This window comes from Lepidochelys kempii, chromosome 2 (genome assembly GCF_965140265.1).
Source record: "Lepidochelys kempii isolate rLepKem1 chromosome 2, rLepKem1.hap2, whole genome shotgun sequence".
In the NCBI taxonomy this organism is placed as follows: Eukaryota; Metazoa; Chordata; order Testudines; family Cheloniidae; genus Lepidochelys; species Lepidochelys kempii.
Window position 1 is genome coordinate 72753491 of NC_133257.1, and position 26664 is coordinate 72780154.

At 41.5% G+C, this 26664-nt stretch overlaps 1 protein-coding gene across 15 annotated transcripts in view; it reads right to left on the reverse strand.

Moving 5' to 3' along the window:
* SNTG1 (syntrophin gamma 1) overlaps positions 1–26664 on the reverse strand; it is a 526846-nt gene that overhangs the window by 370065 nt on the left and 130117 nt on the right. The window contains exon 1 of one of the 15 annotated variants that reach the window (XM_073331221.1): positions 5029–5049. The exons of the other annotated variants lie outside the window; for them this stretch is intronic. The gene's annotated coding sequence lies outside the window, so the exon portion shown is untranslated. Of the gene's footprint in view, positions 1–5028; positions 5050–26664 lie in introns of those variants that run through there. 15 annotated transcript variants of the gene reach the window in all.

The following is a 26664-nucleotide window of genomic DNA, read 5'->3' on the forward strand; positions in this document are numbered from 1 at the left end:
CCATTAATTCCTCTTGTGCCCTGAGTCGTAATCTATGATTTTCACAGTAAATGCAAAAAAGACATTTATAAATGGCAAACAGCCTAAGTAGTTTATTACTTCCTGATTTATAGTATCCCATTATGCCGTTTAATATAATCAAGGAACTTTCAGGAAGCACATGAACTAACCCATCAACATTTCTGTGGCCAGGAGTAATACAAGAATTGCATCATCCCTGGGTTTTGCTCCTCTGTTTGGCCTCACCACTATTTTCCTTTTCCAAGGATCTCATACTACTAACATTTACTTATATACATGCTTAGTTTTTAGCATGTGAATAGTCCCAGACAGGTCCATGGAATTACAGGCAGGCCTATAAATTAAGTACATATGTAAAAATGTCCAGGATTGGGGCCTCAGTCTCTTCGTTCCTTCTCAAACAGGAATGGAGATTAAAAACACTGAAGCACAGTACCGATAGATGATCCAGTGCTGAGTATGTGATGCAAACAATCTAGTGATATTGTGGTAAGGGCTATGGAAGAGTGGAACTATTTTGTGGCTGTCTGCCCTTGAAAAGGGCAGAGCAGTTCTTACTCTAAGAACCCTTGGGGGAGTGGGGAGAGAGCCAACAGGCTCAGAGAAGTACACTGTTTGGACACACATTCCTTAGGGGAGATTTTATTAAATAAAGGATACTCTATATTCTGGTAAAAAGGACAGATAGGAACTGAAGAGAAACAGTCTAATGAAAAAGTCTCATTCAGTTACATCATATGGAGGCAGACAACTAAATATTGAAAAATGTTATAAGTGCTTGTATAAAAATGCTACAAGTCTAAATACTAAAATGGGTGAACTTGAGTGCCTGGCATTAAATTAGGCTATTGATACAACAGGTATCGCAGAAACTTGGTGGATTGATGATGATCAATGGGACACAGTAACACTAGGGGAAAAAATGTAAAGGAATGACAGTAGGTCACTTGTCAGAGGAGTGGCATTATGTGAAAAAAAGTCAAATATAGTCAAAATCTTCAAGTGAATAAAACTGTGCCATAAACTCTCTAGGGATAGAAATTCCATGCTTGAATAATAAGAGTATAGCAGTAGGAATATACTGCTGACCACTTGACTAGGATAGTGATGGTGACTGTGAAATGATCAAGGGGATTAGAGATGCTACTAAAACAGAAAACCCAACAGTAATAAGATTTCAGCTATCTACATATTGACTGAGTTCATGTCACTTCAGAATGGAATTGGAAATAGACACCACTGACTGCTTCTTGGAGCAGCTAGTTCTGGAACCCACAAAGGGAGAGGCAATTCTAGATTTAGTCCTAAATAGAGCACAGGATCTGGTGAAAGAGGTGAATATAGCTGAACCATTCAGTAATAATGACCATAATGCAATTACATTTAACACCCTGGTGTGTGGGTGTCGGGGAGGGGTGTGTGGGAGGGGAGATACCAAAGAAATCCACCAGAGTAGCATTTACTTCAAAAAGGGAAACTACACAAAAATTAGGAAACAAGTTAAATGGAAAATAAAAGGAACAGTCACAAGCGGAAAAAGTATGAAAACTAAATGTATACCCCAAAGAAAAAAAACTAGTGAGAGGACAAAAAAATGATAGCATGGCTAAACAGCAGAGTAAAAGAGGCATTCTGAGGCAAAAAGGCACCCTTTAAAAATTGGAAGTCAAATCCTATGGAGGAAAATAGCCATGAGCATAAACTCTGGCAAGTCAAGTGTGAGTATAATTAAGCAGGCCAAAAAAGAAATTGAAGAGCAACTCGCAAAAGATACGAAAATATTTTAAATACTTTAGGAGAAGAAAGCCTGCCAAACAATCAGTGGGGCTATTGGATGATCAAGATACTAAAGGAGCACTCAAGGACGACAAGGCCACTGTGGAGAAGTTAAAGGAATTCTTTTCTTCAGTCTTCACTGCAGAAAATGTGAGGGAAATTCCCACATCTGAGCCATTCCTTTTTGTGACAAATCTGAGGAATTGTCCCAGAGTCAGGTGTCAATAGAGGTGGTTTTGGAACAAATTGATAAATTAAATAGTAATAAGTCATGAGAACCAGATGGTATTCACCAGAGAGTTTTGAAGGAACTCAAATATGAAATTGCGAAACTACTAACTTAAATCAGCCTCTGTACCAGATGACTGGACGACAGCTAATGTAAACCATTAAAAAAAAAGGTTCCAAAGGCAATCTTAGCAATTACAGGCCAGTAAGCCGAACTTCAGTTCAAGACAAATTGTTTGAAACTATAGTAAAGAATAGAATTATCAGACACATAGATGACTATGATTCAACACAGCTTTTGTAAAGGAAAATGATGCCTCACCAATCTACTAGAATTCTTAGAGGAGGTCAACAAACATGTGGATAAGGCTAATCCAGTGCATATAGTGTACTTGGACTTTAAGAAAACCTTTGACAAGGTACCACACCAAAGGCTCTTAAGCAAAGTCAGCAGTTATAGGAGGAAAGGGAAGGTCCTCTCATGGATCAATAACTGATTAAAAGTCAGGAAACAAAGTGGAGGAATAAAATTATTATTTTCACAGTGGAGAGAGGTAAATAGAGGATCCCCCAATGATCTGTAGGAGGACTTGTTCCTGTTCAACCTATTTATAAATGATCTGGAAAAGGGGTGGGAAACAGTGAAGTAGTAAAATTTGCAGATGATACAAAATTACTCAAGACTGAACTCAATTATGGATTTAACTACAAAGGGATCTCAGTAAACTAGGTAACTGGGCAACAAAATGGCAGATGAAATTCAATGTTGGTAAATGCTAACTAATGAACATGGTGGTAAAATAATCCCAACTATTCATACAAAATGATGGGATCTAAATTAGCTGATACTTCTTAGGAAAGATCTTGGAGTCACTGTGGACAGTTCTATGAAAACATCTACTCTGTCAGCAGCCACAGTCAAAAAAGCTAACAGTGTTAGGAAGCATTAGGAAATGGATAGGTAAAACAGAAAATATCATTATACCACTATATGAATCCATAGTGCATGTTTATACTGCATGCAGGTCTGGTCTCCCCATCAAAAAGATATATTAGAGTTGGAAAAAGTCCAGAGAATGGCAACAAAAATTATTAGGGATATGCAACAACCTCCATAGGAGGAAAGAGTAAATGAGTGGGACTATTCATCTTGGAAAAGAGATGACCAAAGGGGTCTATCTGATAGAGATGTGTAAAATCATGAATGGTGAGGAGAAAGTGAATAGGGAAATGTTATTTACCCTTTCACATAACACAAGGACCAGGAGTCACCTGATGAAATTAATAGGCAGCAGGTTTTAAACAAAGAAATGGACGTATTTTGCACAATGCACAGTCAACCTGTGAAATACATTGCCTGGAGATGTTGTAAAAGCCAAAACTATAATGTGGTTTTTAAAAGAATGAGATAAGTTCCTGTAAAATAGGTCCATCAATAGCTATTAGCCAAGATGATCAGGGATGCAACCCCATGCTCTGGGTGTTCCTAAACCTCTGACTGCCAAAAGCTGGGACTGGATGACAGGGATAAATCACTCAAAATTGCCCTGTTCTTTCATTCCCTGTTAAGCATCTGACAGTGGTCAGTGTCAGAAGACAAGCTACTGGTCTAGATGTAGCATTGGTCTGACCCAGTATGTTCTTCTGAAATGTTCACATCCTGAATTTCAAAATTCTATCAATTTTGATTACATCAGAATTAGTCAGTGTTGTGGGAATAGGTGCTTCTGGTGGGCAATTTCTCTATCTTTCATCCCATACACACAGTAGCAACAAAGATCTCCCTGCTGAGAATAGGGTGTTAGTCATGATTGGAGTTTGGCAGCATAAGGAATTGTGACTCTGCCAGACCAGGTGCCAGCTAATGATAAGGCCATCACTGGCAAACACATAGCTGGAGTCCAGTCTGGTTCACCTGTGTGTTAGCATCATTAAATTAAATGTTAAGTTGATAAGCACGTGTTTAGACTTGATGAAATGCTTGTAGGGTTCTGCATGTATTGCTCTCACTTGTAGCATCTGTAGCCCATGGTATAAAGTTATGTTGAGTGTTTGCATTGTAAATTTCTGTAATTGTATAATTCAAACAGGAAAGAAGCATTAATTAATACAGTGTGCTGGTCCTGCACATAAGAAGGCCCATGAAACCAAATGAGCCATTGAAACAAAGGATAAAGATTGTGTTGATTGCCCCCCCCCACACACACACACACCTACCTGTACACCTTCATGGAGAGGCATGGATAAGTATTCCATCAGTTTGAACTCTGGGGGAAGGGAAGAAAAATGCCTTCCCAAAAGGAATTGTATCACTATGCTGCCTGGAATTTGGAGATGGCAATATTTCTAATCTTAAACAAGAGATCCCCAAGCTGCTTAGCCAAGGTTACCCCTAAAGGACATTAAGGTTGCATATTACAGCAGCTTCTATTATCTTTTGGAACTTCACACACACAAATGAGTAGGTCTATGTTTACCTGCTTTCACTTTGTAAATAACTCCTTTGTCTTAGTTAATAATCTTTAGTTAGTATTATAGAATTGGCTACAAGGGTTACCTTTGGTCTGAGATCTGAGGTACTACTGACCCAGGGTAAGTGACTGGTTAATGGGGACTGGGAGTAACCTGAATATTGTGATTTTTGGTGTAAGGGACCATCTATCACAAAGGCAAGCTTGCCTAGGTGGCAAGATAGTCCCCTTGGGCACTCCACTCTGTCTGTGACTCCTTGTTAAGGTTGTTATAGTGCTTGAGGAGTTCACACTTGATACTTGGTTGGTGAAATCCAAGTTTAGACCACACAACTACTTTGGGGTTTGTGCCTTTGTTTGTAACAGTCTGCCCTAGGGTTGGCACACAGTCATGAGTCACACTAGACACCTTTACAGAGAGGACTCTTCATCTGAGGTAAAAATGAATTAAAAAGTGTTTTAGAGCTAGCTGAATTTTAAGTAGCTAAATCACATCACAATACATGAACCTGGAAAATAGCACTTTACTCACCCAGTCCTGGCAAGTTTCCCTCTCAAATCATTCAGTCTGATTAGCGATAAAAAGACCAACCTTGCATTGAAGCACTTTAAAAAAAAAGCACACAACTAATTGGATTCTCAAACACTGAATTCTTAAAAGCATATTTTAAGGCTTCATCTCCTAGATAAGTAAAGGGGAATTGGAGGGAACCAAAGCTTCCCCCCCCCCTTCTGAAGGACCATTTGGGAGTAAAAGAAAGTATTTTCTCTGTAAATCGTTTTCTCTGCTGCAGTTGTGTTCAGCTTACTGTGCTGACAATACTCAACTACTGAGTGAAAGGCAGCATGGTGTCATGATTGAGCATCCTATCTGATCCATTAAGACATAGAAAAGAAGTCTAATGTCGTAGATAATGAATGATAATGGTAGTGAACAGGAAGGGCTAATGGGTTTTATATCACCCAACAGTGTACAAGACAACTCAGTATGTGTTTTCAAATGTTACTGTTGAGCTGAAGTAGAATACAGTTATGTCAGCATTGTGGAATTCATGAGCTTAGCAATACATATTTTAAGTTACATTCACAATTGTTTGCTAATGTCCTTCCAAATATAATGTGGACCCACTGTGCACCTAAATATATTGCATACCACTTGTACCCTTACAAGAGCTTATTATTCGGTCATTAGTGGCACAGGCTGGCCTGCTGCTTATGTATATGTGATCCTATACATTCTGCAAAAGTGTTAAATGCAATTTCCAAGAGTTCCTTCACTTTAGATAGGACATAAGTGGAGAAGACTCAGACGTAGCCAGAGGTGAAAGTAAGCCGGTCCGGTCCGGTCCAGCGTACTGGACCAGCTTCCCCAGCGGTGATTTAAAGGGTTCAGGGCTCCAGCCACTGCGGGGAGTTTCAGGCCCTTTAAAGCACCACCTGAGCCCACTGCCAGAGCCCCTGGGTAGCGGCAGCAGGGCTCTGTTGGCGATTTAAAGGGCCCGGAGCTCCACTGCGGTAGCAGCGGCCGGAGCCCCAGGCCTTTTAATTTGCCCCTGAGCCCTGGGGCTCCCAGCCGCCTCTGCGGATTGTAACTCCGGGGTGATTTAAAGGCCCTGGGGCTCCAAGCCACAGCCTGGAGCCCCAGAGTCTTTAAATCTTGATGTGAAGGCCCGCCTCTTCCGGTTGAGGCCCCGCCTCTTCCGGTTGAGGCCATGCCCCCGCTCAGGACTCCAGCGTACCGGTAAGTCCTTTAAGTTGCTTTCACCCCTGGATGTAGCAGATCTGGTGTGGGAGGCACAAAATGTGGGACTGTAACCTCCATGACAGTGTCTGTCACATAATTCCCTAACATGTGGAAAAATCTCCCTAGGTACTACTTGTTGGTTTGTGCTCTGTGGGAAGAGGAAGACCAGACTGGGGGATTTGCACTCTCTGTAATGTTGTTCCCAAGGGGCAACACATCATTTTAGATTTTTTTTTAATAGTTAGTCTGTTGGAAGATAATATAACTTGCTTAACTTAAACAATCATCAAGTTTCCTGTACTTGCTAGATTATTTTAAAATCAGCCTGGGATCGGGTATACCAACCCCACAGTGAGCCAGAGTTAATGGGCTGGTTTTTGTGCCCTGTCCTACCCCCTCCACCCCCCACTCATCATCAGGTAATTAAGGAGCAGTTAAAAACTGAAGACAACAGCTCAGTTGTTGACTGACAAGGAAGGAGTAGAGAACTTTCATCCTTTGCCCCCCTCCCTCCTTCCTTTCCTGGAAGAGACAGCCTTGGACTTCTGTAGTGACTGAATGGCCAGAGCCCTGGTGGAGGAAGTTGGGCCTGACACAGGACTAGTAAGTTTGACTATTTTTTCTGTCCTTGATAATAAAAAGACTTTGGTCCTAGGCTTGGCTGTGTGGCAGAGGCTGGAGGGACATACAAAGACTGTTGCAGGGAACCCCTACCCAGGAGGGGTGCAAGGAAACTCCCTCAAACTTTAGTCTTTTTTCACCCCACTTGAGTCTGTCCAGTGGTTTTTTCTTGGATACTGAAGAGCACATGGTCACACAGCCATACCTTATAAATACAACATTAAAGGGATGTTAACTGCATGTATATTATGCCGTTTTTATTTATTTACAAAGTGTTATTCTATTAACTCAAGTTCCTTGCCTTTCAGCTACCACTGCTTCTGGATCTCAAGACTGAAAGTTACTTCTAAAGTTAAGAGAAGTTCATCTGTGCAAGAGAAATTCACATAGCTGGATACCAAAACTTGGGTGGTTACCAAACCTTTTGTCCCCAACAGTGTTCTGCTACTGTTACGCAAGAACATGTGGACACCTCTAATTGTGTACTCGAAGGAACCAGAGTAAAGCTGATCATGACAGAGGGTCCTCGACTGCATAACTTGCTACCTCTGGCAATTCATCAGTGGCTAAGTATTAGATTTAAGAGGGTGGGTATCAGTTCAGTATAGCATGTAAGCCTATTCCTAGCTCCATCCCTAATCAAAGTAACTTCAGTATATGTTTAACTTTAAGCATGTAAAAAGTATCTAAGTTGAAGTATCTACATAAATACCTCAACAAGGGATGGAGTTCTGAATCAAGATCTCAGTGCAAGATTTAACTTTCATGCCAATTCTTTGCTGAATGGGGTTGATCAGATACATGGAGAGGGGGAATCCTGGCCTCATTGGTGTCAACAGATATTTCACCCAGTGGCAAAACTCCTAGCTCCATTCTAGTTACTGTCTTTTCTGATCTGAGAGCTGTACTGGGTTGTCTCATCTCCCATACGGTATGGGGATAGGCACATACACAAATATGAGTAAAATAATATCTTAAACTTTACTCACAGGTTTTATTTATGTGAAGATGTTCCACTTCTGATCTGAATACCAGCATTTATCAGCTGCAATGGGAATTATGAAACATCATCAACCTATATCACTGATCTACCCTAGAGACATGGTTGGAAAGTCCAAGATTAAGGCACAGGTCTAAAACTATATCTATATTTTTCCTACCCTAACTTGTATGTCAAACATACAAAAGAGCTTTATAAACTAGTGTTTCCACAGACACAAAAAACAACGCACCACTTTTTTTTTTTTTTTTTTTTTTTACACTGGTGCAAACAGGCAACTTCACTGAATTAAGTAAGATGTTAGGAAAACTACAGTTTACTTTACATCTATTGTGCAGCACTTCTATACAAACAGGAAGCTTTTCAAAACTGATGAGGATGAAAACAACAATTCATTTACAGTGATTAAATGGTTCTGGCCACGGAAGTGCAAAGCAGTATCATCAGGCAACCCTGTTCCATCTAAACTTTTTTTCCCTCAGAAGAACTCTACTGCTTTGTTCTTTCTTCCTATCACAGGGGTGGGCTAACTACAGCCCATGGGCTGGATCTGGCCCACCAGCCATTTTAAGTCAGTCCTCAAGCTCCCGCAGGGGAGCAGGGTCTGAGGCTTGCCCTGTTCCAGTGCTCCAGCTGGGGAGCAGGTCAGAGGCTGCTCCACACAGCTCCTGGAAGCAGCCGCATGGCCCTACTCTGGGGCTCCAGCTGGGGTGTGGGGTCGAGGGCCGCTCCACGTGGCTCCCAGAAGCCATGGCATGGCCCCACTTTCGGTGCCCCAGTGGGAGCTGCAGGGGTGCAGGGATGGTGTCTGCAGACGGGGCAGCCTGCAGAGCCGCTTGGCTGCACCTCTGCATAGGAGCCAGGGAAGGGACTTGCCACTGCTTCCAGGAGTCGCTTGAGGTAAGTGCCACCTGGAGCCTGTATCCCTGAGCCTCTCCCCATGCCCCAACCCCCTGCCCCAGCCCTGATCCCCTTCCTGTCCTCCGAACCCCTTGATCCCAGCTCGGAGCATCCTCCTGCACCTCAAACTCCTCATCCCTAGCCCCGCCCCAGAGCCCGCACCCCTAGCCGAAGTCCTCACTCCCGCACCCCACTCCCCCACCCCAGCCCAGAGCTTCCTCCCACACCTTGAACTCCTCATTTCTGGCCCCACCCCAGAACCTGCACCCCCAGACAGAGCCCTCATCCCCTCCTGCACTCCAACCCAAATTTTCTGAGTATTCATGGCCCGCCATATAATTTCTATTCCCAGATGTGGCCCTCGGGCCAAAAAGTTTGCCCATCCCAGTCCTATTATGTTTCACATTCATTTGAACTACACTACCCAGCTCCTGGAAGACTACTTGGTCTCTTTGTACTAAAGTGTACAGGATTCGTAAAATAGTGAAGTCTCATTAAGTAAAAAATGAGCTCCTGTGAGGACCGGTCTACACACAAACTTGCACCATATAACTACCTCAGCCTTTTAAAACTGATTGAGTTTTTGAATGGTATTTCATTAACATTCTACATGTGAACACCTTTTTGGAATAAAAGTGACTAAGGTAAATTTAACTAAGGTTGGTAACAAATTAAATAAACTAAACTGATTTTAATTTGCACCTTTTTCTTGTCTTTGGCTCAACTTCGGAGAGAGGGGATAGCCAACAACCAGAGAAACCAGGCAGAAGAATTCAGCAGGTCAGCCAAGGACCTACCAGCCATGGAAACAGGCACTCCTGTGAGGATCCAGCCATGAGAGAGACACCAGAAGGGGCGGACTAAAGGTGTTCTGAGGGGTGCAGTGGCACCCAGGTCATACAAGGTGGCTGTGCATGAAGGACAAGGAGATACTTATAAGCCAGCAGACACAACCCCCAGATAGTCTACTGAGATAATCAGAGAACAGAGACACAGAGAACCATCTGGAGGCCCACCCCACAAGAAGAGGAGAAGACTCCACAGAACTATAGTTTGCTAGACTTGGAGTCAGAGAGAGAGAGAGAGAGAGAGAGAGAGCGCGAGAGAGCGCACTCCCAGTCTGGCTGCCTGTGGAGGAGACCAGACTATGTAACCAACTGCACCTGTGGTAAATATGAGACTCCAACTCAGCTATATGTAGCAATCTCTGGCCAAAGGGGCAGGGTGGATGGGGGCCTGGACATTGTTTTTTTAATGTTTATATTAATATTTGTAAAATAGGGAAGATGTATCTAGATCAGTGGGACTGGAGTCAGAAGGCCAATGTTGCCTGCACGGATTGTTGTAGATAGGACACCAGTGGTGCAGGGAATGTGGGGTGCTAGGCTGGAAGCAACCCAGCCACATGGACAGAGCAGTGCAGAGGGTCTAATAAAGTTCCACTTGTTCAACCTAAACTGCATTCATTTGCTGAATGAAACATGCAGCAGCTTTAAGTCTTTAGTAGTATTTTAATATCCTGTTACGGAGGAGAGGTGTGGCACTGAGAGCGATTGCTCATTGACTGGGTTTAATATGGATGGAGTTAAGGAAACAATTTTCCTGGGAGCTCTGGAAGCCTGAGTGCAGCCTGGAGGCCTTGCAGAGAGGTGCAGTAGTCCTGACACATCTCATTTAGCCTGGACAAAGGCTTGTTCCAACTCAGGAAGGTTTCAGTTTAGCTGGCAGCTATAACATTTTGAAGATGCTACAGGAATTTCTGTAACTTAAGATAACAGTTCCTATGGGTCCTAAAATTAAGTACATATTTTCTTTTTATTTTAAAACTCAGACTTTTACTGCCTATAACCCCATCACCATAGCTGAATCTAACCTATATTTCACATGCAACAACCTCCCTAGATAAATATTAGCATATAAAGTATTTGTACAAGATGTTCCAATATTAATTATCTGTTTCTGAGTTTTGCATGGGTGCAGTTTAACCAGCTGTTATTCATGTAGGTGCTAATTTTGGACCAGGAACCAGAAAGCAAGGAGATGGTGCTATTCATTTATTAATTTTTACTCAAAGGCATGCTGGGCATTTCCCATGTACTGGCTTCCGCACAGGTTGTCTCAGCAGCTCTTCCAAGAGCTCCATCAAGAGAGGGGAGATGGGGTTTGTCATTAAAGGACAGGACTAGAACTTAGGAGTAGAGCTGAATGTAAATTTTTCATTCAAAATGTATTGTCAATGAAAAATAGCTTCATCAAAATGGAAAATTTCCATGGGACATGACATTTTCTACCACTCTTTTGGCTTTCCTTCAGAAAACTGATAACTTGAGTTTTCAGCGACTGACCATTTTCAGCTCAAAATCCCAAACTAACACTTCGGGCAGAGTGTTAATTTGTCATGTTCTTAAAAAAATCAGCTTCCAGATTTAAAAAAACAAAACAAAAACAACTTTAATAAAATGTAGACAAAAGTAAAAAAAACCAAACAAATAAACGAACAAAAAACCCCACAACCTCATCAAGGTTTTTTATGGGGACAAAACATCTCCTGAGCAGCTCTATTCAGTGATCTCGAGTCAGATCCTGGCTCTGGCACAGATTTACTGTGTGATTTTGGGCAAGTCACTTAATCTTTTAGTCTCAATCCCATTGAGTTAGGAATAAAGAAGATGGGAAGGCCATTAAGTGGCCCCTAGGAGGAGAGGAGAGAGGCATCATGTAAATATAAGAACAATTGCAGAGATGTTCAGGTTAGGACCATGGAAGTCTAGCATCCTTTAAAATACAGTGGAGTGAGTAGTCTCTGGTTGCAGTGTGAGACTTAGAATCATAGGATCAGAAGGGACCCCCAAGAGGTCACATAGTCCACCCCCACCCAACTCAGAGGCAGGATTATGCATACCTAGATCATTGCCGTCAAATGAGTCACACTGCTCATAAATATCCTTGTTTTATAAAACTGTAAAATGTAAGGTGAAAACTAGGTAGATGAACTTTTTTTATTTTTTTTTGCAGCACTTAAGCTACAACTGTAGGGTCATTTCAAAAGCATGTGTTTACTTTTAAATGACTGACTAATACTTTGTATACCAACTCTGTTTAAAACATTTACCATTATATTCATGTATATAGGGAGGCAGTATTTGTATACTTTTCTTTTGTCACCCAGGACTCAAATATGAGATTCTGCATCCCAGTGTGCCTAATTAAACAGATTGTGGATTTGTTTACACCTGAGTTAATCCACTGAAATCAATGGAGTATACTGTTCTGCTGCCTGGAGTGGCTCATGTCCATGAGTGCCTCCCTCACAGCAGAGTGGCAAAAGCAGGGAAGACACCACAAACTGGTGGTATGTTCTATAATTAGAATTCAACAAACCAGAAAACAAATGGATCACTGCATCAGTCTTAGAATAGAATCACAGACAGTCACTTTAGGCTCCCCAGTTTATCTGTCCACCCAGGCAAACTGGACTTAGTGAAAAATGGTTACTTACAAACAAACAAACAAACAAAAAACACAACATATTCAGGTTGCTTCCAGGCCCAAGAGAGCAGTCACTTACCCTAGATAAACTGGTATTTTAGCTCATGCCAAAGACAAGGCCTACAGTCAATTCTGCAATAAACCTTTTGTTAGTTTACTAACTAGGGAAAGGTTTCAGAGTAACAGCCGTGTTAGTCTGTATTCGCAAAAAGAAAAGGAGTACTTGTGGCACCTTAGAGACTAACCAATTTATTTGAGCATGAGCTTTCGTGAGCTACAGCTCACTTCATCGGATGCATGCCGTGGAAACTGCAGCAGACTTTATTTAACATCAGCCACACTATCACAGGCTCGTATACCTGCACATCCACCAATGTGATATATGCCATCATGTGCCAGCAATGCCCCTCTGCCATGTACATTGGTCAAACTGGACAGTCTCTACGTAAAAGAATAAATGGACACAAATCAGATGTCAAGAATTATAACATTCATAAACCAGTCGGAGAACACTTCAATCTCTCTGGTCACGCAATCACAGACATGAAGGTCGCTATCTTAAAACAAAAAAACTTCAAATCCAGACTCCAGCGAGAAACTGCTGAATTGGAATTCATTTGCAAATTGGATACTATTAATTTAGGCTTAAATAGAGACTGGGAGTGACTAAGTCATTATGCAAGGTAGCCTATTTCCTCTTGTTTTTTCCTACCCCTCCCCCCCCAGATGTTCTGGTTTAACTTGGATTTAAACTTGGAGAGTGGTCAGTTTGGATGAGCTATTACCAGCAGGAGAGTGAGTTTGTGTGTGTATGGGGGTGGGGGGGATGTGAGAAAACCTGGATTTGTGCTGGAAATGGCCCACCTTAATTATGCACATTGTAGGGAGAATGGTCACTTTGGATGAGCTATTACCAGCAGGATAGTGAGTTTGTGTGTGTGGTTTTTGGGAGGGGGGTGAGGGAACCTGGATTTGTGCAGGAAATGGCCCAACTTGATTATCATGCACATTGTGTAAAGAGTTGTCACTTTGGATGGGCTATCACCAGCAGGAGAGTGAATTTGTGTGGGGGGGTGGAGGGTGAGAAAACCTGGATTTGTGCTGGAAATGGCCCACCTGATGATCACTTTAGATAAGCTATTACCAGCAGGACAGTGGGGTGGGAGGAGGTGTTTTTTCATATTCTCTGTGTATAAAGTCTGCTGCAGTTTCCACGGCATGCATCCGATGAAGTGAGCTGTAGCTCACAAAAGCTCATGCTCAAATAAATTGGTTAGTCTCTAAGGTGCCACAAGTACTCCTTAACTAGGGAAAAGAAATAAAAGTTATTTATATGTTAAAGAAACAAGCATATAAGACAAATGAGTTTCAGTCTAAATCCTAAGAGTGACAGAGTTGTAGTGGTCAAATTAAAATGTCTTTTTTCATGGCTAACCCTTTTTTCAGGGCCAAGCAACATAGGAATCTCCATGCTTTGTCATCAGACGTCACCGGTGTGGTGCTCTGCTCTGTTCAATGATGATGACAGTTGGCTGCATGCGTGTGTTCCCTCTGTGTGCTGCCCCGGCTCTGTAGATCGCTGGCACAGCAGACCCCAAGAGAACCCCCAATGACCACAGACTCCGATAAGGTACGAAGGCACCTGGCCAGGTGTATTGTCAAATGAAGCACAGGAATAATTTCCCCCAGACTCTACAGGACATACTACGAACGTGTGCCCCCTGACAATAGACCGGCTCAGTCAGTGGTGGGATTTATCACTGCCCGCTAGGCCAAACAAAGACAGCCCATCAGGGGTACACTTTTATACACAGATAACGAGTTACACATCACTCCTGACGTATTGAGGTGCAACCCCTCTACATGTCAAGGTGCCACCTTTACCAAGTACATTTTGGTTTGAGCAAAACAACTCTATCCATCCTATCATCCTTTTAACCCTGGGTCAGCATGTTCCTGTGATCTCTGTGGAACGTGCTAGTGCTGGAGTGTTCTGGTACCATCCTGGCCCGTGTTTACACCACTTGTTCCCAGTACCTTTTAGGTATGTGTGTTTTTGGAGCATCAGCCCTCTTCATGCCAGATTTTGTGAGCAGGGCCTGCCTCTTGCTCACAGCTTAACTTTGTTTTATATCAGCAAAGTCTTGACCATTACTTTAGCTCTGGTCTTAGGCCTCATACTGGGCCTCTGATACAAGGACTTATGTTTCAGAACCTCGTCTTACTGCATGCTTATGTTTAGGAATCCTTGCCCCCTCAGAGTCCAGACAGCATAAAAGAGATTCAGTTTCTCCTTGTCTGGGATTTATCATCCCCTCCTCTCCAGAGTCCAAAACTGATGGATGAGTTCATGTGTAGATCTCTCTAGTGGCGCTGGAACAATTTTTGTATTGGGAGTGTAGCGCTGCGAGCCATTGAACAAAACTGTAAACCCTCTATATGATGGTAAGCACTTCAACCAGGGTGCTTCCACACCCCCAGAATCCCTAGGTCCAGGACCCTGGGGTCTCTCCTTCCTGGAGGGAGTTAGGAATGCAGTCAATAAAGTCTGTCCTTTGATGCTATACAACATGTCAGTTGCTTTCAATGGGCCATTCTTGTATGCAGGGTGTGCACTTTACCTTAGTAAATGGCTTCTTTTCCTGTTTGTTGAGTTACACAATTAGAGGGGTTTACAATGCAAACAGTCAACTTTATTCCATGGGCTATAGAGATAAGTGGGATCAATACATGCAGCATCCTACAAGCAAAAAGTCTAATCACTAAACACATTCATATCAACATACCATCTAATATCTATGTTGATGATGCTAACACACAGGTAGACAAGACTGGTTACCAGCTATGCATCTGTAAGGGTTAAGTGAGGTCTGGACATGAGCTGGCACCTGATCTGCAAACACCACACCCACCAGTTTAAAAACAGCTGAGAGATGGAAATCCTACCAATAATTTCTGGATAGAAGCTGCACTGGTGAAAATAACCAGAAGCTGAAGATATTGCTTATGTTGGTCCCTGCTTGGCTATTGGTCCCTGCTTGCTAACAGTGCAGATGAACATTTGAGCAGGTGACTGGAAACCTTTCAGTTACAGGTTGATTTTATAAAACACCAGCTCTAATATGCTAAAGACATAGATTATAGAACATTTTTACTATTTCTGCCTGCTGCCTATTTCACAGCATGCTACAAGCTGAGACTGGAAACCCCTGCCAGAGAATGCTGTTTCTAGCTCTCTTAATCCAATGCTTTCGGCAACACCTGATCCAGAAGTAGATAGAGGAGACTTAACAGTGGGAGGCAGAAATGTAGTTGAAGAGGTAGAGATTCCTGTACCTTTCAAAGAATCACGTTGCACCACTACCTAGTTTGTGTTCATGCATGCAAAATATGAGCGGGCCAAAACGGGAGACTTTTTTGAAAATGTCCTTTTTTATGGACAAAAATGTGAAATGATGCATATTACATATAAAAACAATTAGAGTTGGTTAAATTTTCAAACACATTGCAACAAATGGACAGTTCTTTGCAAAAAATAAAAATAAAAAAACCTTGACAAGTTTTCCCATTTTTCAACAGCATATGTATACATTATATAAAATTGGTTTGAAACATCTTCAGTTTATTGTGTGTGGGAGAGTTTAAATTTAAAATGTTTCATAACAATTAAATAGAAAATGTTTCAAAACAATTTTGTTTAAGGGTTGTTTTACATCATGCCACGTCATGCTGGGTGAAATCTTGGCTCCACCGAAGTCACTCCGTGGCAAAATTCCCATTAACTTGAATGGAGCCAGCATCTCTCACTGTGTTAAACATAATGTGCAGCAAACGAAGAAAGCAACCCTGGTGTGTTTGACAGTGAAGTAAACTGCAGTCACTTTTCAGCATTGTATGTTGGAGTGGGTAAATCATTTAGCTTTGCTGTGCTTCAGTTTTGTCATCTGTAAAAGGGAGTTAATTAAGTAACTAAAATTCCTTTCAAATACGTAAGTCAATGAAGTATATTCTTCATTATCCATTAGTCCTGCATATGTTCACTTGTCATATATTTGTAAATATTGAAACAGCTGAGATTCTACAGTATACCTAAGAGACCAAACGGGAAAAGTTAACGCTTACAAAGTGGCAAAGGGTGCTTGTTGAAAGTGATAGGTGATTTCTAAATAGTCTGAGAGCTTTCTTAAACAACGGGTATGTCTATGCTACAAACACGGCAGTAGCACAGCTGGAGCTGTGCCTCTCTAGAACTGAAGAGTAGATCCTTACTGCAGTGAAGGAAGGGGGGTTTCTGTCAAAGCAGTAAATCTACCTGCTTGAGTGGCAGTGACTAGGCAGATGGAAGCATGCTTTCAGTTTACACAAATATAAGTTGATATTGGCACACCATTACTCCCTGGTTTGAAAACATGACCAGGAAAGATTGAAAGACCAAGGTTAAAACAGAGGTGTCATAGTTCCTTTAAAAAAAAAAACACAACGTTAAATAAGAATGGGGGGTTGGCTCCCTGCCCTACCAATCATAGGAGTCCCCAATTGCACCCCATTCATTCCTTTAATGAACACCTCTTTTTAAGTGCTTTTCCAAGCCATTTATCCAATCACTGTATTTCTTTCCTATGGAGTACCTGCACTGGACATCTGCCACAAGGAGGCTCCAGCAATTAGCTTGGCTGCCTTCCCCCCAAAACCCAGTTGGGTTCCCAAACATCTCCAAATGATGTGCATCTTTTATATCAGTTAAAAACATGACAGCACCTAAGTTGGACAGGTGAACCCCATCTTCCCAAAACAACTCTACTGCCCTATATACTATGCCAGGATGTGAAATTACTGCCCCTCCAATGGTCCAAAGGAATTTAGGTATCTCCCTGTTCACATACTTCCTTGCCCTGTCCACCCTGGGGGGGAGGGCTCCTGGCTCCCCGCCAGACTCTGTGCTGAAGCATGTCTGACCACACAATGTTAACTCCTACTATGACTGTTCATTTATACATTTCTTGGATTGTATTTAAACTGTTACTGCTGGATTTGCTCACACATGGTGTGACACCTTGGCACCCCAGTATTCACTACTGTCATGTAATTAGGATATATTTCGTAAAAAGTATGCCTTGTGGGGTATCATTCTAAAACTTTTGATCTGCTAGACATTAATATCTCATTGGATGTGCTATCGTTGTTTGTAAAGTTAGGCTATGTATGTGTTACTGAAACATGTTGTGAGGTTGAAAACACCCACAAGCAGCCTTTCAGGCTGTAAAAAGACCAAACAATGTTAATGGCTTATTGAGGAAAAGCACACAAGCACACGGATTACCCCAGAAACTGTGTAGAAACCTCTCAGATATAGCACTACCCAATGGGAACTGTTTGACCCAGGTCACAGCAAAAGAGCTTCCCAGCAACTGGGAAGACAATATAAAAGGGGGAAAATGACATTATCTAGGTACCTCATTCTCCCTACAACACACCTGGAAACAGCTGAGGAATAAAGATTGAACAAGGGGGAATTGATGGTCCCAGGCTAAGGGATTGCTAGCCTGTGTATGAAAACCTGGGACACCCAAGCTGCAAAGCCAATGCACCTTATGCCTTAAGAATCTGCCAACCTGTTTATCACTCAGAGTGAGAATTTGCTAATTCATATCCTACCTATCTAGTATGTTAAACTCAGTTTGTAGTTTTGTTTATTTACTAGGTAATCTTCTTTGATCTGTTTACTATCACTTAAGATCTATTCTTTTGTAGTCAAACATTTTATATTTTAATCCAAACTAGTGTGCATTTGACTAAGGTGTTTGGGGAAATCTCAGCTTGGTTACTACAAGTGTGCATGGTCCTCTTCACATTGAAGGAGAGGCAGACTGGTTGTTAAACCCATATCTAGGCCAGATTTGACCAGGGCAGGACAGTACTGCTCTGGGGTCCCAGGCTGGGAAGCTGGTGGTCAGAGAGCCTGTGTGTAACTGCAGCTGGGTGTGTCCCTACCTGTATGAATGCTGGTGAAAGTGAAAGTTGGGAGGGCTTTGCAACTTCTCACAGCACCACACTGTGAGAGGAAGCCCAGTCTGGTGGGTCAGAGGGCTCAGTGGTACCCCAGTTCCAGGTGGCGCCCCGAGGGGAACCAGTCACACATGGCTAGAGATAGCTAAATAAGCATGTACACATGTGAACTGGACATCTGCATGGGCACAACAGGTACAACTAGAAACTGACTGGAAAAAAAATCAGATAAAAGCCCACAATTAGCTAATTTGCATGAATACATTCCTAGCAGTTTGCACAAATGTAAGTTAATACTGGCACACCATTACTCCCTGGTTTGAAAACATGACCAGGAAAGACTGAAAGACCAAGGTTAAAACAGAGATGTCATAGTTCCTTTAAAAAAAAAAAACACACAACGTTAAATAACCAGAGTTGGAATTTATGTTCGTCATGGATTCTTAATGGCAATATATAACAGAGTCAATTAACAATAATGCAACAATAAAATAGCAGACCAGGACTACAGCCATGGCAGGCTCAGACAAGACATTACTGACCAAGTGGTACTGCTAGAGTGAGGTAGATTCTTGGCTAGTGTAAGTCAGCCTAGCTCCAGCTGAGGATCTTGTCCAGAAAGTGTTTAGATCAAAGGTTATGTGTGGGCCCCATGTCTACTAAAGATATCTGAATACAATAGAACATTTACATAACAATAATAATCAAAATGCTTTGTTCAGTTTCATTAATATTGCAACATACACAAACATCCTGTGTGATTTAACAGAGTATATTTTCTCCACTTCCCGAAATACAGTGGTTTCAAATAAGAGAGGTATAGGATTATATGTTGTTGTTGATTTACAAAAGAAAGTTTCTTGCAACACAATCACAATTGAAGCACATTGTTAGCATTATGTCTACAGGATCACGAAAGAGCTAGGATAATAATTTGCATGCAATACCTATAAAATACAAACCAAAAGGTTCACAATAGTACTTTCTTCCTAGAACCTCAATAGATAGGCTAGTTAATAACACTTTCTAAAAGCAATTGATTGCAAATGACACAGCAGAACATGGAAAGCAGACAGTTATAGTGGGGGGCCAAGATTTTTCTAATTCAAAATGTAGGTTTCTAACTCCATAGTTAGGCACCTAAATAAGTGACTGTGTTTTCAGAAGTGCTGAGTACTCAGCAGCTCCCATTGGCATCATAGTTTATCTCTGAGACATGTAAGTCTGCAGCCACTGTAGCAAAAATAACTGATTTAATTTACAAAGTATCAGGTATTTCACCAATATTTAATATGTATGCCATGAAACAAATAATTGCACCTGACTAATCACAAGAGGAATCAAGCAGTATGTATCTGTACAACAGCTGTAGATAGAAAATACAATTTGTTGCTATCAGGAGGTGAATTATTTCTCACAACTGCAATAATGTCTTCCTTTGCATACATAATCTTACAAGAGCTTTCTGTTAGTCTTTATTTATCTTATTTGTAACAACGAAGAAAGTAGACTTGATAAAATTAAGGCATGTGTGCATCTGAGAAAGAGAGTAATTTAAATTGTATCAGAATATGTGAGAAATAAACCCAGAAATTAGAAGGGCTATGACCCTATTAAACGCAGGCAATACCACAACACAACAAGGCAACATTCTAAAGTTTTTATAGTTACATCTCGTGGTTTAATCTGAATCACAATTAGGTATTCCTTGATTTATAATACACAGTGTGGGCTGGAACCTGGGGACCAGCTCTTTTGGAGCCACCACAGCTCAAGAGTGGGAGGCTGATGTAAAGGTAGCTCGAAGCCACCTTTGTAGCTTTCTGATCTTTGGGTGTTAGGTATTAATTCCAAGGAATGATTTAGAACAACCAGCAGCACTAGGCCCCAATGGCCTGTTCTGCCAGCTAGAATTTGCTAGATTAACAGTGCTCCAGCCATGGCCCTTACACACATCCTCTATGCTGGGTGGGACAGCGTAGAGTAGGCTATGCTAGCTCTGTGTCACCTGGGGATTCAGCATACCTGGGGTATCTCCAGCTGGCCACTTAAATGGATTTTCTGATACTTTAAACCTCTGGAACAGTCTAGAATAAATGCAAATCCAGGCTCTGGCCATTTGTGCATAACTAAACCAGCTTCAGTCTGTAAACTGAATTTCTTTTTGTACTAAAAGTAGAGATTCAGAACACTAAAAACTTTGCTGAAGTGCTGTTTAGTATGATATTATGGTATTGTTCAATAAATGGCTATCATCTGTCAGTGCTTCCTCTTGTATCCAATTCTCAAGTTTCTAGTCCAGCCAATAACTTGCTCTGACCAAAGTGACAGATTCAATTATTCTAACTGAAGAATGAAGGAAACAATCTTCAAATGTGAGTTGAAAGTTAAGGTTGCCTTTCTTACATGTAAGTGGCATAAACAACATCTGGGACCAGTTTTCAGATTCTGTCTATATTGTATGGCAAAGAGGTAGTTTGTGGGTAATATTCTCAGGATGGTACTCCACAAAGTCCTCACCCACACTTTGCATTGATCAGGAGGCTGAAAAATGCTTTTTGGTATGTACACACACACAATCTCTCTGTCTTCTCTTAACAGACACAATTGTAAACAGAAAACTAATGATTCTAAGCAGATAATTTGGCAGTGAATGTATGTCAGTCACTGGGAAGAAGATAATCTATCAAGTTTGTCTTTAAATGAATAATATTTTTCAAATATTAAGTCATTTACAGCTCTTTTAGTAAATAAAGTTGTTGATCAAGTTGCTTCATCATTGTATCATGAACAGCATTGCATGAACTACATATTTTTAAGACAGAGAGCGTGATTCTCATGTACACTAAGGCCCCCTGACACCACTCTGGTAGTACAAAGGGGACTTAGTATAAATGAGAATAAAGGATTTTTTGATTCTGTTCATAACAATTAAGATTCTTAAATAATTCTGCCCTGAAAAATGCACCATGATGGGAAAATGACCTAAGGAACTGCACCTGTGTCTGGAGTTTGCTCTATGATACTCTCTCTCTCTACCAAGATCATGGAGACCAAAGGCACAAAACTGATGGGAAAAATGTTAAGCACGCATTATTTTCTACTGAACCAAAACTTTACATCTTTGATCCGGCTGTGAGTTTGGGAGCCCCTCAATACCAACTAGCAGAGGAAACACCATACAATAATTCACATCAGGCCTGACAAACCCACTGCCCCAGTACACCATTGTCACAATCTGTATGTAAAAGGTTTCATGTAAGATATCCTATGCACACTGGTAACATGCTGGTCCCAAAAATCATTGTGTGATATATGTTCAGGGTATATACAAAGGTCTATAGATGTGTCCTGGAAATATATTCTTAAAATGTGTTTGGCAGGCAGCAAGTAAGCCCAGCCTCCTCAGGCAAAGGAATGTATATTTACATATCTGACCAGCCTGACCACCGGCAGAGGACAATGATGTACATTTACACATAAGTAGGCGGTGTACCAAATTCACAGCCCTGAAAAATCGCATCACAGACCGTGAAATCTGGTCTCTGGCCAGCCAGCTGTGAAGGCAGCAGCAGTGGAGAAGTACAGGTGGCACGGTACAGTATTGCCACCCTTTCTCCTGTGCTGCTTCTGGCAATGATGCTGCTTTCAGAGCTGGGCACCTGGCTAGCAGCCACCAATCTCCTGCTGCCCAGCGTCAGGCAGCAACAGTGCAGAAGAAAGGGTGGTAATACTGCGACCCTCTACAATAGGCTTGTGATTCCCTTTTGTGTCAGGACTCATGTTGAGAAACGCTGCAGAGAAATCACACATTTTTTGTGAGTTGGTCTTGGAATAAATAGCAAATTTCATGGATCTGTAAGTAGACCCCTACATATAAGGAAAACAAAGCATTAAGCTAACAATCAGGGAGAAGATTGTTTAATGATCATGAAGCTGGGGGGGAGGGGATTTGCATTCCAGGGAGCTTTCCTGTATCTTGAGACAGACAATGCTATTTGGGGAATATAAAGACAGGCAAAGAGCCAATCTGGTTATTCATTACTGAGGGGACTTAGGGTTCAGTGCCTTCTCAGCCTATGAAAGCTGGATAAGAGTAGTTGGAAACTGACTATAGGTGAGAAACCTGCTTAGACAAAGATCACAAACTGCTGAAATTAAGTTTTAGTCACTAGAAAGCATGTTTTTTTTTGTTTGTTTACTTGTAAGCATAACTTCTGTCTTTTATTCTTACTGATCACTTTGTTTCTTGTTAATCAACTATTCTTGTTTTATTACAAAACTCTCTCAGTGCTGTGTATTACAGTGAAGTGTAAGTCTGCAGATAATCTAACAGGCTGGTGGGTGTTCTCTCTCTTTGGAAGCAGCAAGCTTAATAGTTTGTGTGAGTGTCCAGAGAGAGGGACTGGACACTACAGAGAGACATCTCGGGGGAATTCAGGAATTGGGGTTCACTGATTGTTACCTATTGTCCCTACTTTGGGATTGGCAGAGTCCTGAAGAGTCTGCTGATGAGCTAGTGTATCACACAGCTGACATATAGCCTAGCAACAGCAACACTCCCAATTGCTGAGGGGTAACACAGAGGTTCACAGCTCTGAGTGTCCCCAAGCAGGATATCACACTGGCACTTTCCATATTTTCAGAAAGATTTCTTCTCATACTTACATGCAAACAAAGATTATTCCAAACCAAGACTTAGACTGGGCTCACCTCAAACTACATAGTTACTACTGACACCTCCACAATAAGTAGTTCTCTTTCACTAACATAATCCAAGCTATTATTTTGCTTTGCCTGGCTGTAAAATAAAGAGAAAAGGACACCTGTTCAAATAAAATAAATGGCACAAGGGAGGTTCCAGGAATTGAGAAACTTTAAGGAACAGAAGGGCCAAAGCTTTGATCTCTCTCATAGTACACTGAAATCCCTAAACCAGGTTCATTGTAGAGTTGCTGCCACAAGTCATGGCCAATTAAAAAGACTGTTGATGGAGGCAGATGTACTGTGTACTAGAAGGAAATAGCAATAACATCAAACTTTAACGAATTAGCTTTTGATGCTCTATTATATTTTAATTAAGAAGTATTTGTAATCTCTTGGGAGGGGGAACCAAAAGCTCAATTTAATTCTGCTGGTGGTTAATAAAAACCCATTACTTTGAAGGGATTGATAACAGTTGAGATGACAAACACTTGTATGTTGAGATTTGCCATCACGTTTATCATTCAAGCTTGTCAACAGCAGGAAATTGCAATTCTCACAAATAGCTATTCCCTGCTGAAAATGTAGAATTAGATGTTCTCTGAAGTGTGCAAAACATTTCTTGTTGGGGTTAGTTTTGGACACTATCATGCGTTATGAGTTTTTTCATATGATCATGCCACGATGGAATACACAATTATACAAGATCAATAGGATAGATCTAGTTCATTTTGTTTAACCTAATTTTGAAAATTAAACTGAAATATTTCCTTTGATTTTTAAGGTTTGAGACACACAATGAGTCAACTCCAAAGTATTTAAAGGTGGATGGCAGCACCAGTAACCACCAGCTTCGTGATATAAAATCCATGGTAGAGAGCCAAATGCAGAATTTAAAGTTGGGGGAAAGAGCAAGAGTCCTAAGTGTGTGTGTATGTATATATATTCTCTCATCTCAGCGCAATGTTTTGCATCTGCCTTCTCTAGAGTGGAAAAGGAACCCAATCTGAGGCACAACACTCTTCCTAGGGCTTCATCGCTCCACTGCACTACTTATGGGTCTTTGATTTAAAAGCCAGTCTGGTCCTAAGTGTTTACAGGATGGAGAATAGCTTTTTGGTTGGTTTTTTAAAAAAATATCAGTTGGAACATGTAAAGTAACTACATAAGATTCACTAATTATGTATTTATACAAGACTCAGTCTTGATAGCTGTGTAATTTGAATGCACGAGGCAGTAAGTGATATTTATATGACCAACCCACTGAAATATGTTAAATTGTAAATAAAACATCTTCAAAGAGAACACTTCTTAAGGCCAAATCTTCAAAGATTACAGTAGAGAAGACACACACAAGTTCACTCAGCAGATCTCACAGAAGGCTCACAGTGCTGTGAAACTTCAGACCCTAAGCAAAGGAGAGAAAAAAATTACCTCCTCATCTCTGAATGGCTTCACAAGATGCCACTTGTAGTCTGGGCCTAAGACTTGAAGACCGTGAATATTGAGCAATAAATCTTCGTATCCTAAATACTGTCCATAAATATTTATCACATCTAAGTGAATAATTATTACTATTAACATTTAAGACAAACGTATCGAGGAAAATATATTTTAACATGGTAAAAAATGTATGCCATTTCTCAACACATCAGCATAGAGAAATGCCCAGTATGTGCTGGCCTAGTTCAGCTCTGTCCAAAAAGCTCTATGCAACAGTACCACTGATAGATACCACGGTTCTTAAGCCAACATTCAACTGTATATTGCTTGCATAGGTGGAAAGTAGGAAATTCCAAGCAGTGAGACACAAGGGAGAACATTTTTAAAAAAGAAAACAAAAATATTCTTATAACTGGATAATTCACCCAGAGTTAAGCCCCCCCACACACACACACCAAATGATGGACATCAGATTTCCTTGACAAATTCTAGTGCCATCACATGGATTTGCTACAAACACTAGCAATTATGGGTTAACATAATTGAATGCTAGCACCATAAACTATGGCAGTTCATGTATTTATTTTGCAAAAGCATGCCACCGTGAAGCTAAGCACCTCTGCAGTATACTGCAATGGTTTTTACACAAATATTCCATGTGAGGTATCATTTGAAAGCTAATATCACACTGGTCAATAATATCATTGTAAAATATATGTAACAATGTTGATGGAGGCAGATGTACTGTGTACTAGAAGGAAATAGCAATAACATCAAACTTTAATGAATTATCTTGGGATATTTTGGATTCTCCCTAATATTATGCTTTAAAAGCAGTGGTTCTCAAACTTGTTCTGCTGCTTCCGCGGGGAAAGACCCTGGCGGGCCGGGCCAGTTTGTTTACCTGCCGCATCCACAGGTTTAGCCGATTGCAGCTCCCACTGGCCGCGGTTCACCGCTGCAGGCCAATGGGAGCTGCGGGAAGTGGCGGCCAGTACGTCCCTCGGCCTGCGCCACTTCCAGGAGCTCCCATTGGCCTGGAGCAGCAAACCACGGCCATTGGGACATGCAATCGGCCGAACCTACGGACACGGCAGGTAAACAAACCGGCCCGGCCTGCCAGGGACTTTCCCTGCACAAGCAGCGGAACAAGTTTGGGAACCACTGCTTTAAAGTTTCTCACAAAAGGGTGTTTAAACCAGGTTTGTCAGAGGGGGTTGATAAACAGATTTTCTCCAGACACAGGAAAGAAGCCAACACCTCAAAGTAGGTATGACCCAAATTCAATGCGTTATTCATTTGTATTGGTCATTGCAGCAGGAAGAGATAATCTGCACACTAGCAAGCATCAGTGGGGGAGGAACAGGAACCAGAACAAGCTCCTGTGTTTTTGTCTTTTTAAAGGAGCAACAGACCTTATTACTTCTCTGAATGTTCCACGAAAGGGCTGGACCTTTCAGGACAGATGGTTTTGGAGAAATTCAGGAATGGGGGGGGCGGGGTTGTGTGTGGAAGAGAGGGTGTTGGGATCACTTTGCTAATAGTAACCAAGGTTGGTGGTCACCAGTGTGTGGCTCTACTGTAACAAGCGGGCTGCTGGAGTCAGAGTTGCTGAACCAGGGCTGCTGAATGCTGACTGGGAGCTACACCAGCAGAGCATTATAATGCACTCAGGGTTATAAGACAAGTGGTGATAAAACCTCTCAATGGTCTGGGTTGAACACCAGGTTTGACAGCCACCCTCTGAGTACAGCTATTAGTTATTTAGTATTTCAAAGGGAGTGTCAGTTTTGTAGCACTTTACAAACATCTATTTATCAAGGTTTTCAGAATTTCGTTGAAGGTAATGGACAAGCAAAAAAATTTAATTATAGACTAGGATTATTTGAAACTGCCTCTGCTCCCAGTTAGTGAAGGATAATTTACCCCTCTCTTTACAGCAAGCCTTTTCACAGCCTGATGAAAAAGCTAGGGTGAAGTTTCCTCTTTACAGCTTTTAAAATGTAACTAGCCTGGTTGCAAGCATCTAACACTGGCACTATGGAAGCAGTATTTGTAATTTGTTTGCAGATTTTTGGCCCTTCCATTAATAAAAAGCCTAAAGCTCTCATGGAGCGTAATCTGCTCTGAAATGCAGCTATTAGGAAACAAAGATATCTGAAACCTTCCTTTTGGGTCAGCAACATTTTTTCAAAAAAGTATGACACTGCAGCTGGGATTTTTAGAGGCACCCACAGGGAGCAGATGTAGCACTGGTTGGA